Source organism: Ascaphus truei, chromosome 1 (genome assembly GCF_040206685.1).
Source record: "Ascaphus truei isolate aAscTru1 chromosome 1, aAscTru1.hap1, whole genome shotgun sequence".
NCBI lineage: Eukaryota > Metazoa > Chordata > Amphibia > Anura > Ascaphidae > Ascaphus > Ascaphus truei.
In genome coordinates, this window is record NC_134483.1 from 167,773,191 (window position 1) to 167,800,131 (window position 26,941).

The window sequence follows — 26,941 nt, forward strand, 5'->3', positions numbered from 1 at the left end:
AAGATTAGAACATGCTCTATTATCGGCATGATGAGGTTAACTTCTGCTGACAGTAAGTTCCAGGTGTAACCAGTTAACCTGAGCTGCAAGGTTGAAAAAGGCAGTCTGAGGGTACAATCAAAGTCTCATACAGATGGAAGTAAGAAGACTGCCTGCCTGCCTGCCTTCCGTGATGATATACAGTAAGTCTACCTTTGAAAGGACTGTGCTTATCGAGCTACTAAACACATTCTTGTGTTTGACAGGGAACCAGCCTAGCTGACCAGTAATTATAGTAAAGTTATTTTGTGTTGTTAACCTACTGGAGTATGGTTTTGAAGTTGTTAATTTGCCTTAAAGAGACAGCGTATTCACAACTGTTATTTGTTTTAAGTCTGTGTACAAAATAAAGCCCACTGAATTACACTCCTTCTGCAAACTGTCTGTTTCTCACTGATCATCCTGCCACACCTAATAAGCTAAAGGGTCAGAAGCAGAAGGGAAATTAAGTGGAAACAGATTTGTTATTCCATTATATATTATTCGAAATACATTTATAATACCGAAAAGTGACAAATGCTACTTTTATTAACATATTCTTTATTTTTTTTAAATCATTTTTTTGTATTATGCTAATTCTTATCTTGACATAAAATACTCATGGCAGAAGAAATATCCCTCTACTAATCCTGTGTACAGCAAATAAAAATATCACTTTTGGTGCATTTGCATGTCTCAGTCAGATCTGCAACCCTGTCTTTCCCCATTATTGCATAGCATACAATATTTCCACTGCAGTCAGGTATTCTGGGTAATGACATGCAAATCCACTACTAATTCTCAAATTGGAAAAACTCAGTAGTTCATTAAAATCCTTTGATTGCTGTGTTTTCCTCCTGCAACACACACTATGCCCTCTGGGATTACCTTGACAATGTAAACACAATTACCAGTTCTGGCCCCAGAGCCTGATGTACATTCAAAGTCTGGAGTCTATAAGAAAAACATTATTGACAATTGCTTTTAATTTATTTTTATGTTCACATGCTGTGCACTCTGTTTGTCTTCAGCAAAATTACATATCTCAAATCATAGACATTGTAGCCATTGGAATCCGGCCTACTTTTATTTGTGGGAACATTCATGAGCAGAAGTTACAATTCCATAGCATTTCAGCAGGAGAATACACATGACAAATTCTGAATGGTATTGGGTTCACATTTTATTTCAGCATCAATATTTCCATTACTGCTCAGCAAGTGCAAAGCTAAAAATAGGTTTAGCCAGCACATAATGTTTATACGTAGAGGTCTCCTTCATCCTTCTAGACTGTCTACTCTTTGGGCCAGAGACCTAATGTTTTTGAGCATATAACATTATTAATACATACACACATGTTCTGTTAATGTCACCTGTATTGCACTGTAGAGAGTTGGCAAAGCTGGCTGTAAGAATCACATGAATAATAACATACAGTATGGTATAAACCATACAACAAAAATGGAAGTGCATACCTGTGTAAAGATAAACTTACTGGGTGCTCAGTCATGGCACAGGCTGCATCTGCAGATTTCCATATGCTGTGTGACAGAGGGAATAGCAAACTTTCAAAGAAGGGGTTTTTAATCTAATTTGTTAATGTTTGCATTTTGTAACACCAGCCTCAGGACATACAGACATAATGTACCAGTACATAGGTACACCCATTACCAAACACCTGACACAATTAGGATCCACCCCGGGAGAGGCGGTGGCTTTGTCTGTGACACAGTGTAAGGGACTCTACAGTAGCATATATTTGTGTATATACTTGTTTATAGCCCATTAGGTGGAGTTGTCACATTGAGTTTTATCTTTAATTACAGAACTGGGTTAAGAGATTCACCTGTGCCGGGTCATGGACAATGTCACCTTGGCTCTCAGTGGGGGGTGGGGTTTCTCTGCAATGGATGAACTGGGGCTCAAGGGAATGTGACACACTAGAAATATGAAGAAAACTGTGTATACAATGAGAATAATCCTTCAATAATACAGGCATACCCCGGTTTAAGGACACTCACTTTAAGTACACTCGCGAGTAAGTACATATTGCTCAATAGGAAAACGGCAGCTCACGCATGCGCCTGTCAGCACGTTCTGAACAGCAATACCGACTCCCTCCCTGTACCGAAGCTGTGCGCAAGCGGGGAGACTATAGAGCCTGTTACACATGCGTTATGTACATCAGTTATGCACGTATATGACGATTGCCGTACAGTTCATGCATCGATAAGTAGGAAAAAGGTAGTGCTTCACTTTAAGTACATTTTTGCTTTACATACATGCTCCGGTCCCATTGCGTACGTTAATGCGGGGTATGCCTGTAAGTATGATCTTGAAAGTATAAAAAAGTTCCTCGGAGCGAAACATGTCAGTGTGATCTTCCATCTGTGATTAAATCGTTTTTTAGTTCACCCTCTTTGACTGGTATCTGTTCGTGGTGTGGTGCTTTTTTGCTATTTGCCAAGTTTGTTCCTCTCAGTGGGGGGGGACTATAATTTTTGTTGGGTGTCAGGTAATTGGTGCACCTATATGTATGTTTGTACATTATGTCTGTGGGTCCTGAGAAAGGTGTTACAAAACACCAACATTTTGACAAATTAGAATAAAGGCACGTTTATTTCTTTGAAAGTCTGGGCCCTCTGACACAAAGCACATGCATGTGGTATAAGAAAGTGTCAACATTGGCTGACTTTACATATGGACAGTGAAAATGAATTCTTTGTTCATTAACAGCCCTAAACTTCTTTGGGTGCAATGACACTCACACCCAATCACCAAGCTCAATACAAGGGCACCCTGTGCACCCACTTTTATATGGCCTAGGAGAGTATCAGATTCCTTCTCTCATCAGCAGTCAGCACCACCAACAGAAATCATAGTCATATTTGCATTCTGTATGTTTAGTGAATGTTACAAACTGTCAAGTCAAGACAGCCACCAAATTATTTTGTTTGCTACACATTGTTAAGCCTTATACATTCACATTTACGGTCTAGTGGTTGGCCACAAATAGCTGACACTTGGATTCAAAGTGATGTTAAAAATGAAGCTTTCGTCAAAGTATTCATACCTCTAAAAGGTTTACATTGTGCAGATTATACTACAATACAATTAATAATTATGCAACAACATTTATGTCTCAAAAAATATGAAGGTGCCTAAAACATCAAAGTAAGAGTCTCTAATACTGATTCAAAAATATATATATTGCCTATCAATCAATTCAAATGCATATTTGTTTGTATTTACAATCAATACAATTACACTACTTTTTTACAGCCTTTAAACTGCGCTGACCTTGAGATACAGTTTTGCTAAGTATATCCCTTTACAGTGAAGCAAGTTAATTTTGTCCGTCAGGCTAATTAGAAGAGTGGAGGAGTCAGGAGATGTACATATTACAATCATATTCATCAAAGACAGTGGGGGCTATGCACTAAGCTCAATGCTTTTGTGTCCGGATGAAAAAAAAGCATGTCCGTTAAAAAGTGAGGCCGGAGACGCAATTCACTAAGGCCTTGAGCCCATTTTGTAACGTACGTGCTCAAAACAGCAACAGCGTACGTGTTGCTTTTTTTCCCCTGCTAGCGTTCTTAAACTTCACGTACGCTAGCTGATAGAAAAAATAAGCCGCCTGTAACATTTGCATGGAGATTCTGTATCTCCATGCAAGGCTGTTACAGGCGATCGTACACAAAATAAATACATTTTAATAATAGTGTACATGAGCAGGGGGTCTCCGGAGCTGAACCGCATTGATTTCTGGTCCCGGGACCCCCTACTTCAGGAGATACAGGCCCTGTTATGGGGTGCCGGTATCCCCTGCACTTTGAAAGCTTCCGCGTCACGTGACCGGGACATTTAAATTCTGCAGGGGATACCGGCACCCCATAACAAGGCCTGTAACTCCTGAAGTAGGGGGTCCCCGAGGCTGAAACCAATGCGGTTCAGCTCTGGAGACCCCCTACATATCTACACTACTGTCAAAACACATATATCAATAAACAATAATTCCTTACCGTAGCGGCTATCTGCAATGGTAATGAAGCTGCATTAATGTACATTTTATTAATAGTGTGCGGGAGCATGGGGTTCCCTGAGCTGAACCGCATTGATTTCTGGCTCAGAGACACCCTGCTTCCTGAGTTACTGGGCAAGGTATGGGGCATCGGTGCCAGTGTCGCCGCCATCTTTATAGCGTCCAAGACGCAATGGGGACGCTATAAAGATGGCGGTGACACTGGCACCGATGCCCCATACCTTGCCCTGTAACTCGGGAAGCAGGGGGTCTCTGAGGCAGAAATCAATGCGGTTCAGCTCAGGGGACCCCCTGCTCCCGCACACTATTAATAAAAATACATTAAAGCAGCTTCATTACCTTAGCGGCTAACCGCTAAGGCAATGAAGGGGTCAAGGCACAATAGCATGTTTATTGGAGACAATTGCCCCAATAAACATAGCAATATACAACACACATCCCCCCGCACCCTAACACATACAATACAGTAATGGGCAAAATAACTATTATCCACATATGGATAATAGATTATTTGCCCATTATTAAACACATTAATCAGCATAAATAAATTGTGTCCTACTTACCCCCTGCCAATGATGGGCATCCGGTCCCCACCCTGACCCCATTCATTTGTACAGTGGGTTATATATATATATAATTAATAATTATCACATAATAAAATTAATCCAGCAGCACTTTTAAAAATAAATGATATGTCCTCTCCCAACAAACCAGCAGCTAGACAAATGTATATCAAATGTCACACAATTGCAATAAGTGTGTACATGATGCAATTAATCTGTGCATCATGTAACACTATGCAAAATCAATTTCAAAATAAAATACACTATGAACAATGTCCCCTAACCACCAATGCCACCCACAAAATCAAATAGAAACTAAGCAACATAAATACATTTACCATCAATCAATTAATCAATTTCCTAAACCAATTAAAATACAATCCAAATCAATTATACAATTCACTATTCAATTCCTAAAGCCAAACCATTGCCAAATAAATTCTAAGTCAAAGTAACCACCATCATTCCAATCTAACTACCAGAAATAAACCATTAAAAATTACATGTTACTAAATACAAATTACATTACACACACCAATGTATAAATAAAGGTGCTAAATACATTTGTAATACATGAAAAGAACATAAACATTAGCAAAACAATCAATTATTATTCCTGTATGTATATCCATATAGATAGATATACATAACATACAGGGGCAATAATAGAGCATAAAAAACAATGCATTTACATCCACAAATCACATACATGTTGCTTTGTTTCTCTTTGATTTTGTGTATGGCATTGGTGGTTAGGGGACATTGTTCATAGTGTATTTTATTTTGCAATTGATTTTGCATAGTGTTACATGATGCACAGATTAATTGCATCATGTACACACTCAATGCAATTGTTTGACATTTCATATACTGTACATTTGTCTAGCTGCTGGTTTAATTGTAAGATGCAATGTGGTGATTTTCAGATTAAGATTTCATGTTTTTATTTATGCATGTTTTATGTGTTTCATAATGGGCAAATAATCTAATATCCATATCTGGATAATAGTTATTTTGCACATTATTGTACTGTATGTGGTGGTGGGGGGGGAGGGATTGATGTATTTAATGTATAGGTCAGGTTTATTTTTTTATATACAGGGTTGGTTCCTTTTGGTCTGCGGGAGACCTCTGGAGACCACCTGAGGTCTCCTCGGGCTTTCCACGGGTACCAGGCTGGTGGTGTCCATGGGGGATACCTGCGGGGAAGAACCGGTGGCCCCACTTCTGTTGGGGGCACCGGGGGCCCATAGGGACCACCCGTGGGCCCACAGACCCCCGTGGGAACCACCCGAGTGCCCTCAGACACCTGTGGGTCTGACCCGGGGCCCCCCAGACAGCCGCGGGCCTACCCGTGGAGACCCCATTGTGGCCCATGGTGACGCGTGGAGCCCACCTGGTGGACCAGGGCGCCTGGCGGGGACCAACCATAGGCCTTCAGACCCTGTTTGAAACATGGTGCTGGGCTACTGTGAGGTCTGTGAGGTGACCCGTCAGGGCCACTGGGGACTCCCGTGGGCCTGGGGTATTAACCCTGTATGCAAAATAATAAATCATCTATTTATTGGGGGGGCACAAGGGGTGGGTTATGTATAGAATAAATATAATGATGTTTATTGTGGGGCTGTGTATTGTTTTTATTGTGGGTACTGGGGGTGGGGGAAGGGGGTATTGGCCCCAAGGGTATGTGGGTAGGCCTCCCGCCTGGGTTAGTGGGTGAGGGTGGTTAGGCCTCACGGGATGGGTAGTGGGGGAGGGTATTTAGGCCTCCCGAGGGGTGGGTGAGGGTGGTTTAACCCCTTAATGACTGTTGCGGTTAATGACCGCTAAGGTGATTAAAGGGTTAGGGGCTATTTTTATTCTTGTGTATGTTTTGCAGCACCGGAGGGACATGGGCAGGATGAAGATGATGATGAAGACGGCCTTCATCGTGGGTGCCTGGAAAAGGTACGTGTAATATGTATTTACTCTATTTATTGTAATTTATATGTATTTAAAATGGGCAAATGCATTATTATCCATATGTGGATAATAGTAATTTTTCCCATTACTGTATTGGATGTGTTAGGGGGGTGTATTTAGTTATAAATATTGTTTATGATTTTTGTAGACACAACATTGGTACCGCAGGCCCGCAGGTACCCAGGGACTCCCGCAGGGACCCCAGGAGAGCCGTGGGGACCCCCAGACTCCCGCGGGGACCCCCGCACTCCTGCGGAACCCCCGCTTGGTGAGTCGGGGACCCCCGGACCCCACGGGGTCAGTCGGGGACACTCGCCATCCTGTTGTATGGGTTTTGCGCATGCAAAAATGTAAACAAAGACATTTTTCTAAGCCCAGTTTTATTTGCGGCTGCCTTGAGCTGACGTGTTTTCTTGAACGCAACTTTTGCGTACGCTAAGGTTGCGTAGCTTAGTGCATCTCGCAGAAGGGCAGAATTGAACGCAAACAGGGTAAGGAACGAGCAAAGTTGGACTTAGAAAAATTTCCAGAAAAAAGTCAGTTTTAGAACGCAAAGTGCGTGTCTCTGTGAATCGCGTTCAGCGCAACATCACGTTCTAAGAGCACTTTGCGTTCTTAAAACGACTTATCGGAGCTTAGTGCATGACCTCCAGAGTCTGTACGGTAGCTGCCATTCTCTCCCCTGGCAAAACAATCTGCCAGGCCTAAGGTGGTATGAAACATTCTGACAAACAGCAAAATAGGAGACATTTTATTAATAATTTCACACGTTTGATGCAGACCACACTAAGGCAAATCATGTTTGAGGCCTAGACCCTTTTATCTTGAATATAGAGCAGCTTATTTTTGACAGTGTTTATGCTGTAGCACAACAACCTGTGTCCACTGAGTAACCTTGCACAGTCAAAGTGGGCACAGGGTTTGAGACAGCAAAATAAAAATACCCAGTGCAGTACTAACTTCAATTTAGTGTGCCTGTGCAGCGTGGCCATCCATATATAAATTGCTCTGGTTTTTCACAGACCATGGTTTGGATTTATTTTTTTCAGACAAGTAAATACTGTGGTTCAACATTTGAATACATTTTCTCATCTGTCTCTATTACCAACATATTTAAACTCCAAGCTCACTAGGCTAACATTTGCCTATTTGAACATACATACCGTAGGTGTGTCTGTCATACTAAAACTCTAACTGCGGGAAGAACTATAGATTAATCAAGTCTAATTTTAATTATAAATATGTAAACTAGAATAGCAAAGGGCTCAACTTGTGCTAACTGCAGCAATTACTGAACTGTAAATTTAAGGTCTTCACACTAAAGTACATGAAAAAAATGTAATTGCTTCCAAGCGTTTCATAGCCATCACATATAATCTAAGTTAGGGTGCTCAACAGCACTTTCAATTTATTTTCAGATCTCATTACAGAGTCCGTATCCAATACCTATTTTCAAGAGTTTTATAGCCTTCATGCATTTTATATATGAGAGTGGTTATCCTCTCCTTAGTGGTTTATGGAGGGTTTATTATAAAGTTACACCCATTCATATTCACGTTGGAAAATAGGAAGGTCCAAATTTCGCCCTATCTGCTACAGTAACTTGAGTGATGGTTTCCCTCATATTTATTTCAAATGACACAATGCAATTTTGGGTGATTTAACATGAGCAAAGTATTTAATTTTGTGTTATAGTTTGGTTGTCTTACAAGAAAGTGTTGTGTTAATAATAAAAAAAAATCAAAATCAAAAGGGAGACTTTTGTAACACATATCCCCCCCCCCACCCTGCCCCCAATCGCAGATAGGGACCATGTGGGGAAATCTACATATGTTACCAGGTGTGTGGTGCGTTACCTGTCAGGCTCACAGGAGACCTGAACCTCCGCCACTGGGAACCTGGGGTGTATCCTGGAACATACTTCTTACAGCGCCTCCACCTGTGCAGGGATTCTAGTGTGTAGAATAACCCCTGACACAGGAACCACATACAGTAAGTACTTACACCCGGTTATGGATAAAACTGTTTACTATATGCACTAAATATAACACATCACAATACATAAACAACAGCAACACAGCAGTGTCACCCTTTAACCTGGCCTCACTGGGCCTCAACCCCACAGCATATACCCCAATGTCCCAAAAATCCCACGACCCCACACAAGTGTGGAACAGCGCTGCCTACTAATATGAGGTGTGTAGCTGGTGCACTTGGTGACGTGATGGTACCTGCCGGGTGTGTCCACACCCCGGCGCGCAGATGCTGTTCTGGAATGATGGATCCGAAAGCGTGATCCATGATGCTTCCGCTCTTGACACGTGGGGTGGTGTCCCGCAAGACAATCCCACTAGGAAGATAGTCTCTATCTTGAGCGATGGTCTGCGTCCAGACACGATAATCAGGGCCGCACAGCAGATGAACTGTGTCCCTGAACTCAACAAATAACTAAAGGGGCAGGGTCCTACCTAGGGCCTGTCCCTGTAGCAACCACAATCTGGGTTATATCTCAGGGTCTATCTGGGGCCTAGGGGGGTAACCTGGCCTAGTATGCTGGGGCTACTGCTCCCTACGCACACCCGGCCTAATCTGCTCCCAACTCTGACTAAGGGCTGGGACCCGTTGCGCTCGGCGGCGCGGACGGCCGCACGCACGAGCGTTCCCCACCAGCAGGGGAATCCTCCCTAGCCGGTCCCAGTCCCCCCTCGCTGACGGCTCACTATGCACTGTGACGCGTCAGCCGGCAGGGGATTCAAGAAAATTGTGATACCGAGCGGTGACGCGTCACGTGGTGCGCTGATGAGCCAATCAGCGGCGGGGGCGGGAGCGGGAGCTGTCATCAGGCAGCTTCCTACTCAAGGTAGTGTGTGTGTGTGTGTTTTTTTTTTGTGGCAGAAGGGGGAGGGAGCTGCTTACCTTACAGCAGCCCGCAGCAGCTCCCTCCTGCAGCCCGAGCCCAGTGAGGGAGGGAGGGAGGGGGGGGAGCAGCGGGTCCCTCCGCTCAAGCCATGCCCCCTACCGCCCACCTCCCGCTCCCACTTCCTACAGACCGCATATATCGGTCTGTGTCTGTCATTGCCCCGCCTGTCTGCAGTGCGGGCGCGCTGACTGAGGGAGCAGGGCCTTAGCCTAACTCCTGTCTCTCTGCACACAACAATGTATCCAATTGCAGCATGAGAATCTGTAAGCCTTCTTGGCTGTCTGGCTGCATGTAACAGGGATCATCGTGCAGTCCCCAGAGGCTGCTGGGTGTTGTAGTCCTTTGCATACTCTTTTACATTGAGGCCGCGTGCGCGATCGTAACTGCACATGCGCAAGTCCGTAATGGCTGCCACAGGCTCTGTCTGTGCATGCACCAACTGGGGATGTCCCTGCACTACAGAGCGCCACCTCTGACCATCTGCAATCGCGTTAATGGCCGCCGCAACTCTGCTGCACATGTGCGAACGCTTTAAAGCTGGCGGCGCATGGCTGTAGATGCCGCAAGGGTCCCCCCGCTATGCGGAGGTAAGGAGGGTCCAGGGGGAACCCTGCTACACTTACAAAGTGTGAAATTACAGAAGTATAATAAAATGTATCGTTAATAAGCATGCTTCACCTTGTAAAATTTAAATGTATAACGTACAAGATTGTAAGTTCCCTAATAAAAAGATTTTCAAATAAAAGACACAATAAGAAAGTCCCTGATTTACTGAACTTCAACCATTTTTATTAGTGTACTGTATGTCAGTTTTTAATGCCGCATCCACCCTAAAATGAAGTCATAATATAACCTGACATTAACATTTTTTTCTTTTTCACCTGTTAATTAATTCACTGGCATGAGATGTTACCATGACAATGGTCTGCTTTCTTAATTAGTCAGATTTTCAGCTGCCAATGATATCTCCAGAATTCAGCTACAGAATTATAAAAAGACGGGGTTATTAAAAACGGCAGAAAAAGGGAATAGCAGTGGCAAAAAGTAAAGAGACGTACTGTATATTTCAATGTTTAGTAGAACTGATTGCCGCTTTAATCAATTGAAATGGTTTTAGGTTTGCATATAATCAACTTAATTAATGGGTCGAGTTCATATACTTTTCTTTCTTTAACGTGGCCTTGAGATTCATTTCTTTGTAATTACCTCTTTAATGCTTCAAGCTATTGTTTCCTCTGTTGTTTCCCAGTTTGCTTTATATTCTGATTAGGAGACTGGAGGAGTTTGGAGATGTATATATTTAAATTAGATACACCAAGCACTCTTTGTGGCTGTGATTTTCCGTATTACATACTGTACACATTTATTTTCTATTCACGTATACAGTACAGCATGCAGGTGAGAGCTAGGTAAAGGATGGAGCTTCAGTAGTAAGTACACATTTATTTTCTATTCACGTATACAGGACATCATGCAGGTGAGAGCTAGGTAAAGGATGGAGCTTCAGTAGTAAGTACACATTTATTTTCTATTCACGTATACAGTACATCATGCAGATGAGAGCTAGGTAAAGGATGGAGCTTCAGTAGTAAGTACACATTTATTTTCTATTCACGTATACAGTACATCATGCAGGTGAGAGCTAGGTAAAGGATGGAGCTTCAGTAGTAAGTACACATTTATTTTCTATTCACGTATACAGTACATCATGCAGGTGAGAGCTAGGTAAAGGATGGAGCTTCAGTAGTAAATAGGTGAATATGAACAAGTAGGAGCAAGCTATCAATCAATAACTTTTGGGTTTTGCAACTAATTAATAGCAAGGGGAATCGACTTGATAAGAAGTAATTGTAAAAATAGACATAATCTTATCTTTCTCCTTATTTGGTTAGATAAAACATCCAAAAGGAAAACAACCATTACAGAATATTTAACATATACTGTAGTATACTGTAAATAGACTGTACCCTTGCTACATGTACCAGATAAGGGCAGTTGCAAATGGAAACAACGCCACACAGGAAATCTTCACATTTTCATAATGTATTGTACCCTTTGCCAAGGTGAAACAAGACAAATTCCACAATGTTTCGGGGGGGGGGGGATGTGGGGGGGAGAGGTCACGTCTCCTTTCGTCAGGTATACAGATTACAAATCTGATGTCCCTTAAATACAGTACATTGCTCACAATATCAGGTCTCTGACCCGGAAGTTAAACCTATACACATGGTTTAATATGGTGCATCCCACTCAATTGTCATATAAAAACTTCTAACATATAATCGATCCCACCCATCTATGGTAGGAAATGCTGGTACTGCTATGGAACTTTACTATTAAAAAAAGTGTGTATAAAGTATCTAGACATCATTAAAATAAAAACAATCCCACAGAACACAGTGGAAGATAAAATATACATTACACACAGACATCATGAAAGAACATTTGTTTATACATATAGCAAGATTGGCGGTAGTTGTGATAGTTTATTATTAACCATGTTTAACTGAACACTTAGCAAACATTTCATATAAAATATACTGAGTTGTCCCAAAGCATTTCAATTAATATATCTACTGTAAAGGCAAGATGCTATAGCCATCTGTGCATTCATACATCCTCCTCTTTCAAGAATTAACCATCTCATGTTTTTAAACAGGTTTACAATCCCAAGCAGGATTTAAAACTACATAAAGAAGAGGATAATGTATTCATATTGCCTATAGAAAGCATCTATAGTTTTCATATTCATTAAGTCCTTTCGGACTCACCTGTCTCCTCCTCCTTTCTGGTAACAATACTTGTTCAGATATCTGCCATTTAAGTTGGGCTACATTATGTTTAGAACAATTAGGGGCCTATTTTATAAGCCTTCATAAAAAAAATTGCTGGGATGTTTCCCCCCCCCCAGTTTTTGGAGCGTTGGTATCACTGTATTAAGAAATCCTCGATTACTTGTGATAGCGAAATTCCCAAAACGGGCGAGTAGCCTCTCTCAAAAGGGCTTACCAGGCTATTTGTTCCAGCTGCAGAGAGAGCTGCACAGAGAGAGCCGCCTCTACCTGCGCATATCTCGCCAGTGATTGAAATATTTTAATATAATTTAAATACTAGTGTAGATGAGCAAGGAGGGAGAAATCGTACCCGCTATGGGAAAGTCAACCCCTAACATCAAACACATCAAAGGGACAAAAAAGAGGACAAGAGGAAACAGAGCAGGAAGGCAGGTACAGCAGAAGAAGAACGGATCAAGAATGATCATTCCAGAACCTAGTGGTATTTATAATTTGTCTACACACATACTTACAACACAACAAACGCTACTCTTAAATAAAGGCTTACATTTTGCTCCCAGCTCTAAACCGAGAGCTTTTGATCTCTTTGTTGATCTTAACAATTTTGTGCGCAAATTGACACTAAAGCTGTACTTCTCTGTAAGATCGGCAAAGGATCATGATTGTATACCTGAGGGGCTAAGCGAGGGTAATATTGATTGCCTTAAAGTTATGATTGACCTTATGGGTGAATCTAATTCACAAGATCATTTACACCCCATTTTCCCGAATGAGAATGAGATCAATGAAAATTGGCTGGATCTCATAGAAGCTACTCCTTCACAGAGATTAGTACGCACTACGTTTAGACCCAAGTCTCTATTCTACCCGTATCAATCTAAGGGTAGTTATATTGACACATTTTACACACTGGTGTTGCAGGACTATGAGAAACTCTGTTCGGACTCACCATACATCAGGGGCAATCTGACGGTGGGTGAATTTGAGGCACTCAAGGAGTTGAAACATCTAGAGGCTAATATTACGATCAGACAAGCCGACAAGGGAGGTGGCATTGTCATACAGGATTGTGAGGTGTACGTGGCTGAAGCAATAAGGTTATTATCAGATACTAAGTCATATTCACGACTGTATGAAGATCCTACTTCGAATTATCAATTAGAACTTTGCTCTCTTTTGAAAGAAGCTCTTGCTAATAGGCTTATTTCTAAGGATAGTTCAAATTTCTTTACATTGCTAACCCACGTATTCCTATCTTCTACCACCTCCCGAAGGTTCACAAAAGCCTCGTGGACCCTCCAGGTAGGCCCATTGTTTCAGGGGTGGAGTCTATGACGTCTAGCGTGTCAAAATACATGGACCACTTTTTACAACCTTATGTGGTCCAACTTCGTTCGTATATTAGGGACACGCTACACGTCATAAACTCCCTCTCTCCATGCAATGGAAGTCTACGTACAAATGGGCCACCTGTGATGTGCAATCATTGTATACTTGTATACAACATGATAAAGGTCTCGGGGCGATTGGGTTCTTTCTGGTGGGTGGTGGTAAGATGCACAAAACACAGTGCAGTTTTATTCTCTCCCTTGTCGGCTTTATATTAAATCACAATTATTTTCTGTTCGGTGAGGGCTTCCATCTCCAGACCTGTGGTACGACCATGGGCACCACGTTCGCCCCAGCTATGCAAACCTCTATATGAGGTATTGCGTATCCAAATACATCTGGCCCAATGCATGGCTGGGGGCGGGTTTGGTGTTCTATGGCCACTAAATCGATGACATCCTGATCATATGGGATGGAGATGGGTGCGACCTCGAACTATTGCTCGATGATTTCAACTCCAATGATATGGGCATCAGATTCACCCACTGCGTTAGTCCCCTGAGTGTGGTCTTTTTAGATCTAGAATTGTCAATTGACGATGAATTACATATTAATACACAAGTACATTTCAAAGATGTGGCAGTTAATAGTTATTTACATGCAACGAGCAGCCACCACCCCAAGTGGCTTTGTAATATACCCCTAAGTCAGTTCAATAGACTTAGGAGAAATTGCTCATCTGACCACACCTTTGAAAGGCAAGCTTGTCGTCTGGTTGACAATTTCGAACAAAAGGGTTATAGTAACACCATAGTACAAGAGGCATTTGACAAAGTTAGAGCCTCAAATCGAGGGGATCTGTTGGCCAAGTCTAAATCCAAATATTCAACACAGGCATTGGCCAAGGATAATACTAGCTCTTATACGCAAGGGGTCAAATTTATTACTAAGTACAGTGGCTATTCTAATAAGATTAGGAATATAATGAATCGCCACTGGAAGATCTTGCTTTCAGATCCACACTTAAAGGGTCATCTCTCTCCTTTTGCACTGGTAGTCTTTCGCAAGGACATGAACATCAAGAATATTTTGGCACCTTGTAAGCTTAGCGAGGCCACACAGGTAGCTGGAGGGTGTCATGCTGTATCAGGCAATCATAAGTGTGGTAGATCTCGGTGCACAATGTGCAGGCACCTTAGGATCTCTGATACCTTTGCCTCCTCTAGTAACCACTCAGTCCATACCCTGAAAAGTTCTATCAACTGTCTATCTACTCACATAGTTTACTTGCTCACATGCTCGTGCAATCTTCAATATGTGGGCCGCACGAAGAGGGCACTGTGTGTCAGGTTCCTTGAGCACAGACGTGCTATTCTCAAGGGGGTCCTGGCGCACAGTGTCCCTCGTCATTTTTCTCAGTTCCACTCTAAAGACCCTGGTGGACTCATGATTATGGGGATTGAACGCATTCCCCATACAAAACAAGTTGGTGATAGATTCAAATCATTGGGCATTAGGGAGTCCTTTTGGATTTATTCCCTCGATACACTCTCTCCCAAGGGTCTGAATGAATGTATCGATACTAGTATCCTAGTTTGAATCCGTTGTTCTTCTGCTGTAATTGCCTCCTTAATATCAGCTTTATTCTTTAGTGTGTTTATACTCTGTTCATACTGTGTTAAACATTTTCTGTATGCCACTTTTAGTAAGTGGCGTAATATGTCTTTATAGGTTATATCCACTCTTGTGCTCAGACAGCCCTGGGTCTGTGAATTTCCAATATCATTCAATTCATTTAGATTAATATATACATTTCTATTTAATTTTATATATAATGTTTTCATTTGTATTTTATTTAGGATTGCCAAATAATTGATGATTTGAACTAAATGTTTTCTGTTTATTTATAAGATTATTAATACTATTAAAATGTGTATTTTATGTTTACAGTTAGTTGTTACAGTCACCATGTTCAACTATACATCAAGATAGTTAATAATTTCAATGGTGTTTGGTGTATTTATTTTAGATTATTTATAAATGAATAGGTTATATTTTGTATATAATTAGTTAAAATATAATTAGTTTCTTCATATTAAATTTGTGTAGGATTGGTTACATCTCTAGCAGTCAATCCAGTTTAACACATTGGTGGTAAATTATTGTAGATTACATGGTTATTTGCAGAGTATGTTAATAATTTTTGTTGGTCTATTTTTATGTATGGTGTGGACATTGTGACAATGGTAATTATAATATTTTCTTATTTCTATATGTAATTTCGTGATTTTTAGTATATACATTTCGTATCACATTCAATCTGTAGAATAGCCTCAGAAGTTTTCATGATCCAGACTGCTGGTTTATAGCAATTACGATGTTTGGAGTCTGTTGAATCAGCTCCAGCAGGCAAGGATTGACTTTACTTGCTTTAGCCTATTTGATTGGCTAGTATGGACCAATCAGACACCCCCTGATGAAGTCGCTTTGCGTGACGAAACGCGTAGGGACGTGGTGACGTCATCACGCACGGGTAGAGACACGAGGAGCCCCTGGACTCGTAGCAGCCAAACGAGTAACACAGCCAAGCCAGCTGACTCTCTCCTTGCCGAGAATCAAAGCAGTGACGGAGGATAATTTTGTAAGTGCATCTCCTTGTGACTGCTCTTGCTTAATAAATTTACCCTGATTTTTACACAGATTTATGCTATGGAGCTTGCGCTTCTCTGTGTTTTGTATATATATATATATATATATATATATATATATATATATATATAGAAACATTTTTTAAAGGCTATTTAATGCACTGTACTCAGCTTTAGTCATATTAGATCTCATATGTTTTTCAATATCCGATAGTTCTTGGTTTCAATTTCAAACATATTTTGAAATGTATCGAGTGAACTATTATTAATTAAAGGAATCAAATCCCTACTTTTTCAATCTAAAAAGTACCTTGAAACCACCCGCATATGTACTGTTTTGCCCCATGAAAAACATATTAAATTCAGTAGACCTAATACATTTTAGAAAAGTCCAATTTATAGTCAAAATAAGGACTGCAATGTGTTGATATAAAACTCAGTCTCTTATTGATAGCAAATCTTTTGGTATTTTATACATCTTTAGATTAAATATTGACTATAAGGTATGTTACCTCTCCTGTCTTGCTTATTGTCTCTGTGTTACTGAGGGTTTCCTTTTTTCTTCCATGGCAGGTCTTCTTTTGATTTGTATTCGTTATGGTTGTGGTACCGTTCTTTGATCCCCCAAAAATTATCCTGGCTCAAAGGGGGTTGTCTCCCATCTCTGGTTTTGAAGTTGACAAAAATGAAGATGTCTCAATCTTTCATCTCTAGGGTCCTCTGGGTCTTGGTGTATTGTAACTCTTCATAAAGCTTTCCAGGAGCATACACATTCTTGTTCATATTGTACATAGTCTTTAGTGTCTCTTAAATGTCTTTCATTTTCTCAATAGAATCTCACCTCTCAATTTTTTCACCATAATCATTAGCTCATTGTTCATTCTACTGAATGTATCTATTGGTAAATTCCCTTTAATCTGTCTGGATTTTATTAACCTCTTGTTGGTGACTTTCATCACTGTTTGTAAGTGTTCAATAGTGAGCAAGCATAAGGCCGCACTTATAGTGGACGCGACGGATGATATCACCCGTCGCCGTCGCCACCCGCAAAAGTTGTATTTCGCTTTGCAGCGACGTCGCAAGCGACCTGGCTATTGATTGGTTCAAAGGCTGCCACATGTGGCGACAGCCTCTGAAAAATCAAATTTGACCGGCTTCCAAATTTCGCGCCGCCACGTCGCGTCGCGCTTACTATAAGCGCACGCGACAGCAGTAATACATTTGTTTTGCCGCGATGTCACGTCGCCGGCACTATAAGCGCAGCCTAAGGTCAATGCTGCATTTATTCAATATTTGTTGCCATTTATTATATACTCTGTAGATGAGTGGGATTGATTCTATGTAAGAAGATTTTATGACAATTGAGGGAGATGCACCCTATGAAACCTGATATATAGGATCAATCTCCGGGTAAGAGACCTGAGTTCCTATTGAAAACTCCCAGAATGCAATCAGGTATTTGCACAGCGATACCACAGAATCACTCTGTGATAACCCATATCAGAACTTGGTGAATCCCAGTGATTGCTCTCTCTTACTTATTATATTTTATGCATAATCATCACATTAGAACACTGCCCATGACATAGGCCACACCCATGGTAAAACCTTTTTATGCAAATGTTGCACAGAAATGACCGCTAAGCATTATACTTTACGCTGCCCCATGGATGTACATGGAATGTCACAGACCCTGGCATGCCAGTGATCCTACTGACATAGAAGGTACTTCATCAGTCCACGGCTCATTTTCTACAGAATGATCAGGCTTACCTTTCCTTCAGCACGGCTAGCCAGAGCGAAACAGAAGTGGAGGGCCCTCCGATTCTGTTTGTCATCGAAGGGCATTCACATGGCCGCAAATACCTGATGTCTGGTGGCATTCAGGTGTCATCAGACTTCCGAAACTGTAAAGATGAAGTCAATGTGCAGGTCACATGATCCTTTATATACTGCAATTTTCTCAAATTTATGGCATGTGGCAAAATTGATACAAATTTGAATAATATGACTGTTGTCAGAATGTTAATAAAATGTAAGAAATTCAAACATTGTAATCTTTATTAGGAGAATAGCTGCCATGCGGTAATTGCAGTCACAACGAGTACTGTAGATTTGTTCCCTTAGTCCGCAGTATCTTCACAGACTTCACTTGGTCGTAATTACTTGCCGTGGTGCTTCATGAAACATGCTGTGCAAATGTCTCCATGCTGAGTATTTTATTGTCTTTATCATCACTGTTATATTCAAAATAATAGTATCTTTTGTTTTCAGGCCACTTCATTTTAAATATGTAAACATGTTTATATTCAAAGACAATAAGAGGCAAAAAGACAGCCAAAAAAAACACAGAGAGCAAAAAAGAAATACAGAGAGAGAAACTAGGCTAACCAAGTATTTAGCTAAAGCTTGATAAAACACTATTGTGTTCCAGTTACCTTTCTAATTTCTCTCCATGTGGTGTTTTCCAGAATAGTCACCCTGTTAGCTGAGGTATTTTCTAAGAGTAATAGTTGCCATGGTACTCAAAGTATTAGTTCACAGGTTTTCCTAACTTGCTGTTTTTTCATATAAAATGGCTCTTTTTTTTTAAGCGTATAGATAACATTCTATAAGTTTGCTATTTACAGTATAATTTCTCTTTAGCTACTGTACATTTTTCAAATGCTATTACATTAAGGCCATGCAGAGGTACAAGACTAATGTAACAGTATATAAAATTGCATTTGTAATATGTTCTATTTTCTATTTATTAGACGCTGAACATGTCATAGGGCTCACTTAAAAAAAAAAATATATATATATCTATGGAATATATATCTAGGAAATAAAAATGTATGATGGAACTAGTCTCCAGTGACTGTGTCCTTGATCCAACATCCAAAAATAAAATCCTTGGCGTCGTCTCTTTTTCCCCCCCGGGATGGACACCAGTGGGGTTTTTGGAGATGAACAACACACAATTTTCAGCTCCAGGGACTTCCTGGTTAATGAGATACAGACATAGCAAGACTTACAGTATATCTCTGGTGCCATGGCTGAGAAAGCAAAATTGCACAGTTCAGAGACAGAGTCTGACGTGGTCTCATTGCCGGGGGGGGGGGGGTAGGGGGGGTTAGTCATGCTTTCAGATTGGATCCCATGGCAGCTGTGGTCCCGGTCACAAGGAAAGAAAAGGTACAGTACCTGATTATTTAAATATAAGAAGATGGGATGCCGCTCAAGACAAAATATCAAATAATATAAGGTAAGCCTGGTGCACGGGGAAAAACCTATGAATATAACAGAAGAAAGTGACAGAGGTCACAACAGTCCCCTATTAGTTGCACTCAAGGCAACGTCAAGGTGAATACCATAAAGATATTAATATCCACAGTATGGACTGAAAGTCCCAGATGAAAATACAATAAATGCTAAAAAGATACAATATCCACTGAAAGACTGATATGTCTGAAATAATAACATATAATCCAATTAAAAGGACCATATATGTCCACAGAAAATGTCTCATAGCCTGAAGTATAACAGTGACATCCACTGATAAAATCCAAAAAATAAAAAACTTTAATCAACCATAATAACGCCGAAAAACAAGTGACATAAAAATAAAACAATGTGTATAATGTTAAAATTCCCCTGTAAGGGGAGCGGGTGGGAGAAGGGTAGCAACAAATCGGATAGAGAGAACAACTATTGACTGTAATAGTAATAGCATATATAGAGTAATAATATCCCTATTGTGGCTACAGGATAGCTTATTAGCCCTGTGGGTATGTCAGAGGTGAGCAGGACACAGTAAAGGGAGCATAGGTAGGTAAGTAAAGGTCTGATAGTCAAATAGTGGTGAGAGTGTAATTGCTAGTCTTTCAAAAGGGAGCTTAAATGACCACAATCCCCAGCCAATGTCTCATAATGTGCCCATAGGAATAAGCAACACCATTAGCAAACAGACAAAGCAGTCAGATGAGATATATACACCCGTGTTCCTATGCTCCTCAGCTCAACCGGACTCTGGTGGATCCCCACAGAGGCTGCCCTGCTCCACATGGAATCCCGCTCTCGGATGACCACGAGTGACGTCACGCCCCGATGCGCGTTTCGTGTGATGCTTCACACTTCATCAGGGGTGTTATAAGGTGACTTCCATAGCTGAAAGGGGTATTATTAACACTGCTTAAGAAATATAGCCCTTTTTCTTATCACTAGAAACACTGCAGTGGGACAAGCAACACAGCATATATTGGAAACAGGTCCACAAAAATTGACTATTTCTTGTGTAATATTTACATGTATTGATTGCTCACATTAGTGATTTGGAATTTGGCTACTACCATATACAGTAGATAAAACCAGCATGCCTGGAAACGCAGTACTACCATCCTCACACTGATGAGACCCATTAAGGTTGAAACATGTCTGTGAGTGGTTTGACTGGCTTTGCATCTAATCCCATGCTGTGCTTAAAAGCAGTTTGAACAGCAGAGCATTTGCTTATATGGGTTCCATGTAAATGGATTTCAGGCAAAATGTGACACATTGTGTACTCAATTGCATGTCATTTCACAGCATCCTTGCTGCAGTGGAAGCACTGTATGCTAGGTGATAATGGTTGAAAGGCAGGGTTGCAGACCTGTCTAAGACATGTGAATGTGCTCACAAGTGCTATTCTTTATTGGTTAGAAGGAAACAAAGAGATTCCTTTGTAGGCAATGCTCCCTCTCCCTCCCCCTTTGTTTTTTGCCTATAAGTAGTAGCTAAAGTCATAAGTGTTTTTTTTAGCCTTTTGTTCATGTGAAGACAATCCTCTCCTCCCCTAAATTCAAAGGCCCACATATGCATTCCATAGAAACACATAAGCATAGACAGGAGCGAGCACAGTGGTACTTTACGCCTTTATTTCTTCAAGTATTCAAGTATAGGAAGTATAGACAAAGTGACATGGTAAAATGTTCCACTTTTTACTATATTAATCTGAGTAGTCACATAGAGACATACATTATTATATATTATAATATGGGAGTTTTATTTAAATAAAAACTTTGTAAATACAATACTGCATTATTCATGCGCTCCTCACTCTGAGGGCCTTATTCAGAAAAGGTTCATAAAAAAAATCGCCAGTGAATTGAAAACGAGTGTTTTTTGGGCGTTGCTATCAGAAAGGCTCGATTACCAGTGATAGCAAAATGCCCAAAACGGACGAGTTTCTGCCAGCGAGAGCATCAACCCTCTGAAAATGCCTAAACCAGCAATTAAATTCTGCCGCCTCTCCCAGCTGAAATGTCGCCCGAAAAATATTTATTTAAATATATATTTCTTTAATAGTGTAGAGGTACAGGGGGTCTCCGGAGCTGAACCACGTTGGTTTTATGTCCGGGGACCCCCTGCTTCCCGAGATACAGGCACCTTTATGGTGTGCCGGTATCTCCTATGCAAGGAAATGTCCCGGTCACGTGACGCGGGACATTTCAATGCAGAGGGATACCGGCACCCCATAAAGAGGCCTGTATCTCGGGAAGCAGGGGGTCCCCGGAGCTGATAGCCATTAATAGCAGCTCCGGACCCCCCCGGCATGCATCCGAGGCCGGAAACATGCATGTACAGCAACTTCATTACCTTAGCGGCTAACCGCTAAGGCAATGAAGGGGTTAAACACCCGTGCCAGGCTTACTGTAAGAAACATACAAAACACTACATTACTGTGGCTAGCGGGGGTGGGTGAAGGGGGAATTTGGCCCTTAGTGGCTGTTTAGGCATTGCGGGGGGGGTTGCGGGTGGAGTTAACCCCTTCATTACCTTAGCGGTTAATACCGCTAAGGTAATAAAGGGGTTAACCCAACCGCTACCCACCTGGTATATAGGGCTTGCACATCTAAAGTGGCTAAACTACATCTATCATTCCAAACAAAATTATCCAAAACCTGTAAAACCATAGTGGTGTCTTTTAAGTGAGACGGTAGTGATGTGACAAGTGGTTGTAGGTAAAAGTCAATATAAGTGGATAAATTAGACGTGATAGAATCAATCTCTGAAATTATAGGGCGTCCAGGTGGTGAAGTGAGGGACTTGTGAATCTTGGGGATATAATAAAAAATGGGAACTGTGGGTGTCTTAATAAACATATACTCATATTCTGCCTTTGACAGGATCCCAATAGCAAACGCCTCAGTTAGATGCTTTTTAATGAGGCCTGAGTATTCCCCTGTGTGGTCCTTTTTTAAGGGGACATAAGTGATTCTGTCTCCCAAAATGCGATATGCCTCCTTAAAATAGTCCTCTTTATTCAGGAGGACTATTCCACCCCCTTTGTCCGCTGATCTCAACACTATATCTTGGTTGGCTTTCAAGGTATTAATGCTTTTATATTCCTCCCAAGTTAGATTGGAATGGTGTTTAGAGGATCTCTTTTTACACATTTCTTTAAAATCTCTCTCCACCAATTTTCCAAACATTTCGATATTGGGTCCTCTGGAGGTGTATGGATAGAAAACTGAATTGGGCTTAAATCCCGAATGTAGATAGCTACTAGAGTTAACAAAATCTGGATCGCTTTCTCTTAAAAGAGATTCTAGATCTTCAATTAGTGCCTCTTCCTCAATATTGAACTCATTCGGCGTGTTTATTTGAGTGCTAGCTGCTGTGTTGTTAGAGCTACTGAAATGACGCTGTAGAGTCATTTTCCTCAAATATTTTTGGAGGTCTATGTATAGATCGAATTCTTTTGCATCCCTTGTAGGTGCAAACGTGAACCCTTTCTTTAGCACCTGAAAGAGATGCTGGTCTATTGTAAGGGAGGATAAATTGAATATCCCACTTGAGATCAGTGTTAATGACTCAGGGATCCCCTCTTTGTGGGTGGGCTTTCTCCCTCCTCTCTTACCTCGTCTGAGTATCCCCTTTTGCGGTTCACTTTTATCATGGGGTTTGAGGGAGGGTTGTCTAGATCCCAGCTCGGTCTTTTGAGCTTGTTTTTGGATGTTTTCTGAAAAAAACAATTGTCATCATTATCGCTTACACTACCTTGACCTCTCAACTTAGAGAATTTATTGGAAACCGGGATATCAAATTCTATACGTTTCTCTTCCTTAGGAGCATACTGTTCTCTCCTTGGATGTTTGTATTTATGTTTGATATCATTTGGCTTCCCATTTTTGCCCACTGTTGACCAATTATCACTATGGCTTCTCTCTTTAGGTCTGTTTTGCTTATGAGGCCTTTCCTTAGAGTGATCTTTCTTATTCACATAGTGTGGTCTATTTGAATTTGTATTCACTTTGTGGGCTTTTTCATTATTCTGAGGATTTTTCTGAGATTTATTTGTTTTTGGAATGGCACCTAGCAAGTTTAGTTTTTGATCCTTGTTTGTAGGTTCTTTTTTAGATGGATTCGTGCTTATTGACTTTTGTGGGGTCTGATCAGATAAAGTTATTTCTTTATTCGCACTTTTAACTGATTTGTCTTTCCAATCTTTTTGCCTGTTTTCCAAATAATCAATTTTATCGCTTAATTTTTTTTTATTTTTTCTCATCATTATGCCCTTTTCATGTTTTTTCAGTTTTCCCACCATATCTTCCACCAGTTTCGGCAGCCCATCTAGTGTTGGTAAACTGATAATGTCTGTCTTAACTTTATCGATTTTGACGGACAATTCTTGTAGTTCTTTTTTCCTCTCTCCCATAAGGAGTTTCATGAGGTTAGTAGAACTAATTTCAAGAATTTCTTCCCAAATGGCTAAGAAAGCTGGGTTTTCATTGCCATATGTGGGTTTAATTAGCAGTCGCAGACCTCTAGGGATCCTTTTGTGTTTAATATATTCCTCAAAGGATACAAGCTCCCAGAATGCTTTAGTTTCTTGCTCTAGCAATCTAGTGAGAGAAAGTACTAGTGAGGGTAAGTCAGTGGAATCATCTTCCAAATTGACATTATCACTGAACATTTGACCTACTAATGCACTTCTATTTTTTCTATTATCTAAACTAGACAATAGTGAAGTGGTGAAATTAGGAAGCTCAGCCATCTTGTAAATATAGCAAAACTAATATACAATAAAAACCTTAATAAAAAACCTTAGATAAAAAGTCTCTCAAAAAAGGAAAACATACATTAATACAGATGATACTATATATAAATGAAGTAAAAAACAGTCTTATCTATGCAGCTGAAATCCAGGGGAGAGAAAGAAAGCCAATGTCCCAAGTCCAAACAAATGAATCCCTTTATTTTTTACAAATCTTGGGGACGGCGATGGGGACCACTTTTGCCCCATCGTTTGCTAATCTGTATATGGGACTGTGGGAGTCGCTTGAGGTTTTTCGATGTCCTCCTCCACAGCTTAAGCTGTGGAGGAGATATATCGATGACATTATTATTGTGTGGGAGGGTTCTGAGGAATCATATCTTCTATTTGTTGATCAACTTAATGCGAATGACTGTAACCTAAAATTTAGTGGTGTTAACAGCTCAGTCAGCATAAATTTCCTTGATCTGGAAATATATATTGAATCCAATACTGTTCAAACAAAAACATTTTTCAAGGCAACAAATGTTAACTCTTACCTTGACCCCTTTAGCTGTCATGATAAAAGATGGGTCCAAAATATCCCCTTCAACCAGTTTCTTAGACTGAAGAGAAACAACTCCAAAATTGAGGATTTTGATAAACAATCCCAGTTCCTCAAAAAAAGGTTTCTTGACAAGAATTATAATGAGGAACTGATAGATTCCTCTATAAAGAAACTGGAGAAAATACCGAGGAAGTCACTGACACAATATAAGAAAAACAAAAAGGTTAAGGGCAAAAATACAAAAATTCCTGCTTTTATAACTCAGTTCAGTGACATGCATCATGGGGTCAGAAAGATCCTAAAAAAACATTGGGGGATACTGAAAATGGACCCTGTATTGGGCCCTCAGTTAAACTCACAACCAGGGGTAGTGTTCAAACGTGCGCCAAATCTAAAAAATATGTTGGCCCCTAGCCAAATAACCAGGAAAACTGTTGTATCTGGTGACATTAAAGATCACTTAGGCATTAAAGGCATGTATAAATGCGGGAAGTGCAAGGCGTGCAACCATATCTGTAAAGGAACAACTGTCACGTCCTGTGCTACTAAAAGGATGTATAATATCAACAGTTTTATTAATTGTCAGACTACGCATGTGGTGTATGTCCTGCAGTGTAATTGTAATTTACAATACATTGGCAAGACAAAACGGCCACTAAAAATGCGTATGTTAGAACATCTGAGAAACGTAAAAAACATACCTAAAACTCTGGCTAAAGGTATGCCGCTTACCCCGCTACTAAAACACTTCAAAGAGATACACAATAATGACCCCGCTTGTATTACATTTAAAGGGCTTAAACATATACAAATGAACAGCAGACAAGGAGATAGAGAAAATCATTTAGTGAAACGTGAACAGTATTGGATTTATGAAATGCAAACTAGACATCCTATTGGTTTTAATGAACTCATTGAACTTAAACCTTTTTTAAGATAAATTATGTTTATTTTCTTTTTTCTTCTTTTTATTAAAATGAAATTAATCTCTCATTTTTATAATATTTGTATTAGGATTATATAAATCTTTTCATATGTACATTTATTATGTTTAATTAATATATAAATTGGTATTTGTGTGTTTCTTGTCTTTATACTTAGTGATGGTCTCTGGCAGTGCTGCTGTTGCTGTGTTACAGTTCCCGTTTTGTATTCACTCTGGTAGACCTGTATCACGTGACTATCGCAACATGTGACACTGTCAGGGAAAGAGGTAGCATCACTTTAAGTATTTAGCTGCCAATCTAAGGGCGTTAGACTTGGCGTCTGAGGGGGCTGTCCTTACTAACTCCCTTCCTTCCATAAATACGCGCGGATGACGCTGTACGTGACCTCCTGACGAAGCACGTGGTGCGAAACGCGTAGAGGTCACGACAGGTCATCCTGCGCGTGTTTGCTGAGAGGCTGAGACGGAGCCTGCCTGAGGCTCAAGTGGTGGCTATTTCATCTTCCCTGGTGCCGCGATCCGGATCCTGTGCGGTCATCTGTGGACCCCCACCTTTGCCTTAGTGTAAGGGTTCGTCTCCCCCTGTCAGCGGCTATATAGTCCTCTATGGCGGTTTTCATTTAAGTCTCCTTGGGCTGTTAGTACTTTCTTTGTTTTTTTACACTGATTGTCTTTTGTTGTATGTGATGTATTTTCCCTAGACATTTTATGTTAAGAGACCATATGTATGGTTTTATTTTCTGGGCATTTTACTTCTTGAGCTGAGAAGGGGTTGGATCCTCTCAGCTATTTATGTGTGTGTTTTATTAAAATACTGTTATTAACTCCATCTCTTGTGCGCTTCTGTGCAATTTTCTTTCTCTGTTTCTCAGGGTGTCCTCCCCCCTTTTGAGGGGGGATCACCTCTGAAGTGGGAGCCTCTGGGGAGACGCTCCATGCACGTGCAGCACAGGGATTTTTCCTACAATAACTTCTGCAGCACGAGCGCTGAATATCCTATTCCTGTTTTCAAGAAAAAGAACTGTTTCCAGATTCATTTGTTTGGACTTGGGACATTGGCTTTCTTTCTCTCCCCTGGATTTCAGCTGCATAGATAAGACTGTTTTTTACGTCATTTATATATAGTATCATCTGTATTAATGTATGTTTTCCTT

At 40.6% G+C, this 26,941-nt stretch overlaps 1 long non-coding RNA gene across 1 annotated transcript; it reads left to right on the forward strand.

Annotated features, from left to right (window-relative positions):
* LOC142493634 (uncharacterized) lies at nucleotides 1-26,941 on the forward strand. The gene is made up of 4 exons (XR_012801167.1): nucleotides 1-182; nucleotides 6,503-6,570; nucleotides 20,277-20,413; nucleotides 26,660-26,941. It is a non-coding gene; the product is annotated as an uncharacterized LOC142493634 (long non-coding RNA).